The sequence below is a fragment of the Carettochelys insculpta genome, chromosome 29, assembly GCF_033958435.1.
Source record: "Carettochelys insculpta isolate YL-2023 chromosome 29, ASM3395843v1, whole genome shotgun sequence".
Classification (NCBI taxonomy): Eukaryota; Metazoa; Chordata; order Testudines; family Carettochelyidae; genus Carettochelys; species Carettochelys insculpta.
This window is the reverse complement of record NC_134165.1, coordinates 15889852-15896903: the sequence shown is the minus strand read 5'-3', so window position 1 is coordinate 15896903 and position 7052 is coordinate 15889852.

Here is a 7052-nt window from a genome sequence, read left to right as displayed (position 1 = left end):
CTACCGCCTGTTACCCACCTGGGCCTGCCGGCTACCGCCTGTTACCCACCTGGGCCCTGCCGGCTACTGCCTGTTACCCCCCACCTGGTCCTGCCTGCTACTGCCTGTTATCCCCCCACCTGGTCCTGCCTGCTACCGCCTGTTACCCACCTGGGCCCTACCTGCTACTGCCTGTTACCCCCCACCTGGTCCTGCCGGCTACCGCCTGTTACCCCCCACCTGGTCCTGCCTGCTACCGCCTGTTACCCCCCACCTGGTCCTGCCGGCTACCGCCTGTTACCCCCCACCTGGTCCTGCCGGCTACCACCTTTTACCCCCCCACCTGGTCCTGCCGGCTACCGCCTGTTACCCACCTGGGCCCTGCCTGCTACCGCCTGTTACCCCCCACCTGGTCCTGCCGGCTACCGCCTGTTACCCCCCACCTGGGCCTGCCGGCTACCACCTGTTACCCACCTGGGCCCTGCCTGCTACCGCCTGTTACCCACCTGGGCCCTGCCTGCTACTGCCTGTTATCCCCCCACCTGGTCCTGCCGGCTACCGCCAGTTACCCACCTGGGCCCTGCCTGCTACCGCCTGTTACCCCCCACCTGGTCCTGCCGGCTACTGCCTGTTACCCCCCACCTGGTCCTGCCGGCTACTGCCTGTTACCCCCCACCTGGGCCCTGCCTGCTACTGCCTGTTACTATCCACTTGGGCCCTGCCTGCTACCGCCTGTTACCCCCCAGGCCCTGTCCTGCCCCAGTTACCCAGAATCCCTTGGGGCCTCCACCCCCCCATTCTCTGTCCCCACCCTGAAGTACTAGGGCTGATGCCCAGAACTCGCACTTTATGAACAGCCTGGACTCTAGTCCCTGGTCAGGCCCAGCTGGTGGCCACTTTCCAGCACTGAAAGTAGCCCTGCACCGGCTCGTGTGCAATGCTCTGCTGCCCCAGGGCTGGAAATAACTGGGTGCAACAACAGGGGGAACCCCAAAGACTTGTCCCCATGTGGAATGTGATGCTGGGCCAGAGAAGGCAACTGTACTGGGCTGGATGGGTGGACGGGAGTCCAGGCACATTCGCTGGGTCTATAACTTCAGCATCAGAGACAATTTACTTCCCACAACACACAAAACGTGGGGACGTGGCTGCTGGGGGCACCACCGAGTGGTGGATCTGGCAGCATAACATACGTGGCCTTTCCACCAGCCCTGAACGCTGGGCGTCACAGCCATGTGCTGAGCCTCCCTGGTGCCCATGAGTGGCGGGCATGTGAAGTCGGCAACTTTCAGCAAGGACAGTGATTGTTGCCCCTCTGCCCTGTGATTTAGGTCCTCACCTGGCAGGGATTTCATGGAACATGATTGTTTAAATTAAACAGAAACCGACTGCCAAAAGATCAGCAGTTATGATTGTACCAAAGCCCAGGGCTGAGGCCATCGGCTCTTTTCACTGTCTTCTGGCCAGCGTGAACTGAGCGCTCGGCCTTGTAGGTATTAAACTCCATAACTCCAGCACCTGTCCCTCACCCCCATCACTCAGGCAGCCACGGAGAAGCCAAATGAGCTCCCCGAGATCCTACCACCGGTGGCAGAGCTGATACAATCCAGGAGCTCCATGTCCCCTTGTGTAACCGTGGCACCCCACTCCCAGCTGGAGTGACAGCCCTGGAGTCCTGACTCCCCAGCCCCAGCCCCAATCACTAGATCCCTCTCTCTTCCCAGAAAGTGCTGCCCACCTTGCCGTAGCCCCTAGACCAACGCTGCTGTCCTTCCTTCATCTGAGAACAGCGCCTGGGGTCAGGCTACAATTCCCATTTGCTGCCTTGGTGAGTTAGACATCCCCTAAGCAGTAGGGGGAGAAAACACAGCAACGAAGCTGGAGGGCGCACTGCAGCCAGACCTGCACAGCTCCTGGTGGCAGCAGCAAGAAAAGTCACCTGCTCATCTCACCTGTTTAAGGTGTACCCAACAGACATCAGCTAACATACAGGACCCCTACAGAGCCTCGTCCCCAGAGTCACACATCTCTATGATGGAAAAGCAGCCACCTCTGGGGAGTAGCACAAAGCAACAGCTCAAGGAATCATACCCAGTTCAAATTGCAGACAGCAGATAAAGAGACAGACAGGGCACCAGAGATGCAGTCAGGGCAGCCCACAGCTCCAAGGTGCGGTGGCTGGCAGGGGGTGTTTTCTTACCGAACCCAGTTACGGACACAGAGATGACGCAGTGGGATAACAGGACATGGGGTTCTCTACCTTTATCTTTTTCAGTCTCCCCACCTGCTATAAAATCTCCCCAGCCCACCTGTGCCACAGCAATTATTTCTCTGCATATATGGGAAATTAAAAGCCAGGGCCAGCAGGAGAGGGTAACGAGCAAGGCCATTGCCCAGGGCCCCAGGCGGGTGGGGTGTCTGGAAAGCTAAGTCACATAGCCCCCTGGAGCAGTGGGGATCAGGCTTTGGCTTTCTGCCCTGGGCCCCGCCAGTCTGCACCCAGTGCTGCTCCCTCCTGTATTTGGCAGGGCCCCTGGAACCTGCTCCCGGTCCTCCAGCAGGCTGCAGGACCCTGGCTGAGAACCACAGCTCTGCTAGATCAGCATAGCGTGTACCTGGGAGCTCCCCTTTCCCAGTGTGACCCAGGCCTGCTCCTGCCCACAGTAAGGCAGTCAGGGCTTCCCTGCTCCAGCAGCTGAGGGGCAGCCCACTGGTGGTTCACAGTACTGCCACATCAGCTCCCTCTGAACAGCCAAGGAGAGGGGCCCACAGGGATCCCTGCTCCCCACACCCAGCGCTACCCACCTGGGCTGGGCGTGGTGCATCGTCCCCACATACAGCGCCTGGCATCATGGTGAGATGGGCACGCACCACCTGCACCTGGGCCAGGCCTGGCCTGAGGACAGAGGTGCCCGCCAGGGGTCCCAGCTCGGATCAGATTTTGGGTAGTTACCCCCTCCCTGACTCTTCCCCCAGTGAGCCAACAACCAGAGCCTGAGCCATACACAGGAGAGAGGGCGGTGCGGCCCCCAAACCAGGCACCTTCTGGAGCACTGCTCAGAGCCCTCCGCCCCACCCAGGAGTGGGCAATGCCTCCCTGGAAGATCCCTGCCACTCCCTCAAACTGGCTTTGCCCCGGCAAGTCAGATTTCTGGGGTGGGATTACATTTCCTCCCCTCCTGCAGTCCGGATTTAGCTGGCGTAATCCCTCTGAGCTGCGGCTGAAGCTTAGATCCCAGCTGTGGGGAAACCCAGGGGCTGGAGCTGCCCTGGCTGGCCCTGAGGAGCTTGGCCTTTTGGGGTCTGAAACAGAAGGAACTGGAGGTTTCCCTGCAGACACCCGTATGACTCATAGCCCCAGCCAGCAGCTCCGGGCCCCCTACAACGCTACCCAGGGGCAGGTCTGGTCCTCTTTGCACCTCCGTAGACACAGGGGACAAGAACCCAGGAGGCCTGGGCTCTCAGCTCCCTGCTGTGACCATTAGTCCTCACTCCCTTCCCAGCAGGGCTGCAACCAGAACCCAGGAGGCCTGGCTGCCGTGTGGCTGTGCCACAACTGTTGTGTCCCTCCCCAGGGGAGGCTGCATCTGAGTGATGGGAACAGGGGTGTCATGAGGCTCTAACTGACCTTTGGTGGAGGGACAGGCTCACTGACCTGGGGAGAGTAGCTGGTATGGCTTCCCCTCCCCCCTTGGCTAATCTGCAGGTTCCTCCCAGGGCTGGCTCCTGCCTTTGCCAGCTTGCTGTTTCCGCACACATATGGGCTGGGGGCGGACGGCACATGGAGCAGGGGAGTGACTGCTCCCCACGTGCCGCTCGCCTTGTTCTGAGAGCAGGCTGGGGATGGGAGCGGGACCAGGAACGCTGGGAGGATGCTGGGATTTCTGCTGCACGTATTGTGAGAGCCAGCAGGGGGATTTACCCAGTGCAGGGGACGACAGTAGCCAGCAACGGGCGAGCACGTGTGCAGCTCTGCTCTCCTCCGCCCCAGGGACTCCTGGAGGCCCTGTGCACTGACCAGCAGAAAGGGCTCCCACAGAGAGCCTGGTTTCGGAGGCAGAGGGTTGCAGAGATCTCGCACCAAGACCCAGTCCTGCTGCAGTCCCAAGTCCCAGCGCGCCCTCGAAGGAGCACTCGTCATAGTTGGTCTTTGCGAGAGTTTGTGGACATCTCCATTCACAGATCCCCATGTGGTCACTAATCACCTCCACAGTACAAACGGGGAAACTGAGGCGGGGGGGTCGCTCATTTCAGTGGTCACCAACATTAGCAGAGACTGGGCACAGGACAGCAGGGTTCTGTCAACATCACCTGCGCCCAATCTCTGCTGATGCTGGCGACCACTGAAATGAGTAGCCCATGTGCCTCAGGTTCCCCATCTTGCACTGTAAAGATGCTTGCCAGCAGCACTGGGGATTGTGAGGAGTAGCTGCAGGGTGTCTTTGAAGTGCTTTGGCATCTGCAGTGGCGAGGTGTTTTGCCACCCGGTCTTTTGTCACTCCTGCCTTTGGAACCGGCTGTCTCTGTCCCCATGTTCCAAGCACCTGTTCCACTAAGCTCAGCCACCTGCACCCAGCAGACGCACCTCCAAGGCCTCCCTAGTCTGGCACTCACTTATCTCTGAGGGCTCCTTCAGAGGAAACCTAAATCCCATCTCTGTGCAACACGACACCAGCAGTGTGTCGTGGGCTCTGGGTGGCTAATGCTCCGCAGAGATTCTCCCTTAGCTCAGGTGGCAGAGGCCTGTGATTGCTGTACAGGGTGGTCTGAGCTCCTGTCTCGGTGCCGCAGTGTCTGAGTGGCCATTTCTGCAGCGTGACAGCGGGCAGGTTGAGAGGCTCCCAGGTGTCTGGTTCCACCCAGGCCTCCCATTGTGGTGTTGGTTGCATTCTGGATTGTCTGTCCTGTCTGGCTGTGGGCAGGCTGGGCTGATGCCTTTGGAGAGGGTTTTCATACATATTCCTTCAGCAAACAAGGAGTTAAAGAGCCCATCCCCGAACTCAGCCTTTCTAAAGACTAAACCAGCAGAGCTAATACCAGAGGCAACACCCTCTCTCCCGGGGGCTGGCACATTGGATGGGGAGAGTTCCCGCGTTTGGCTGGTTAGAACTGGAGTCAAGAATTTCTGCCGAAAGACGTCCAGACTGTGCTGTCCTTTCTCACTGCCTGAACCATCCTGCCCCATTCCCTTCAGGCCTGTGAGCCAGAGGCCCTCAGCCTGGCAGCCACCGGCGCATGAGCTGCCGTTCGCCAGGGAGCCAGCCCAGGGACTCAGTTAGACTGCCTGGGCACTCCAAGCTGAGCAGAGGTGTGGCACAAAGCCCCTGCAGACAGGGACAGGAGTGCACCAGGAATAACCCTGGGAGGCCCCCAGTTCTCATCTGTTTGCTGGGGTGTCAGAGCAGGAACAAAGCGAGTGTGTGTGATGAGGGGAATGGGGCAGCCTGCCTCTCCCCTCCACGCAGCAACTGTCCCTGCCAAACCAGCCCAGAACTCTTTATTTCACATGTTCCAGGGGCAATGAGGCCACAAAATCCACCTCACCCCGACCTGCAATGGGGCTGAAAGCCTCCCAGGGTGACAAAATGAAAGACTCTTTCACGAGCCCGGTTTAAAATTTGGAGCATTTGCCTGGGACCAGAACAGCAGGTTTTAGAACCTGGAATGAAATGCAGATCTCCACAATTAGGGGGCAGGGACCAAAGAAGTCTTTCATGCATCCAGGTTTTAGTTATGTGGGCATAAGTGCAGCGTGAGAGAGTCGGCCCCCTGGATTCTGCTCCTAGCTCTGGGAGCAAGTGAGGGCTAGTGGTTACAGCAAGGCACAGGGTGGCAGGATGCCTGGGTTCTGTGCCTGGCCCTGGGAGGGCTGTAGGATGGACCTGGCCTGTAGGTTGCAAATAAGCATCATTGAGATTAAAGGGTGTGAGTCCCCTGTGCTGCAGGAGAGGCCATGTCTCCGCTCTGCACCTGGCATTGTGTCTACAGAGGGACCTAGCACAGTTCTCTCCGCAGGGGTGTGCTGTGCCACTCCAGGGGCCACACGATCCTGGGACTTTATGACCAGACAGGAGGTGAGGCCAGGCCAGGTGTAACCACCCCTGTTCCTGCCCAAAGGGCTGCATTTGGAGACCAGAAAGAAGCAGCTGGGGAAGGGCCCACGGGAGGAAAGCTCCCTGAATGGGAGAGAGGAAGAGGGCGAGTCAGCTGACTCTGAGAATGACCCTGAAGAGTGAACTAAAACAGGCGAAAGGGGAAGTGGTGTTTCCATCCCTGCCAACTGCGCCAGCTACCCACACAAGCCCGGGGCTGCACAGCAACTCCACAGACATTTGTGGTTAGGCCAGAGGTAACCTTCTCCCCTCCCCCCGTGGGAACTGAAATGGCAGGGGCAACACCCAACACGTGCCAAAAGAGCTCCGGGGTCTGCGGCACAAGGCTACGGCATCCCCTGTAAATGGCAGCCCCCCGCAGCCAGAACAGCCTCGGCCGGCGTCCTGCTGACACACTGGGAGCAGCCACCTCTGCAAGGGCAGAGCGCCTGCACCTCGCCTCCAGCACAGCACCACTCTGGGGTCCCGGGGGCTCCCAAGAACCTTCATGTAGCACAGCGCCCCCTAGAGATCACAGGGGTCAGTGCTGACCATGGGGACAGAGACCCGTGGGGTTACAGGGGTCAGTGCTGACCGTGGGGACAGCGCCCCCTAGAGATCACAGGGGTCAGCACTGACCGTGGGGACAGAGCCCCCTAGGGGTCATGGGGGTCAGCAGTGACCGTGGGGACAGCGCCCCCTAGAGATCACAGGGGTCAGCACTGACCGTGGGGACAGAGCCCCCTAGGGGTCATGGGGGTCAGCAGTGACCGTGGGGACAGCGCCCCCTAGAGATCACAGGGGTCAGCACTGACCATGGGGTCAGAGCCCCCTAGGGGTCATGGGGGTCAGCAGTGACCGTGGGGACAGCGCCCCCTAGAGATCAAAGGGGTCAGCACTGACCGTGGGGTCAGAGCCCCCTAGGGGTCATGGGGGTCAGCAGTGACTGTGGGGACAGAGACCCCTGGGGTTACAGGGGTG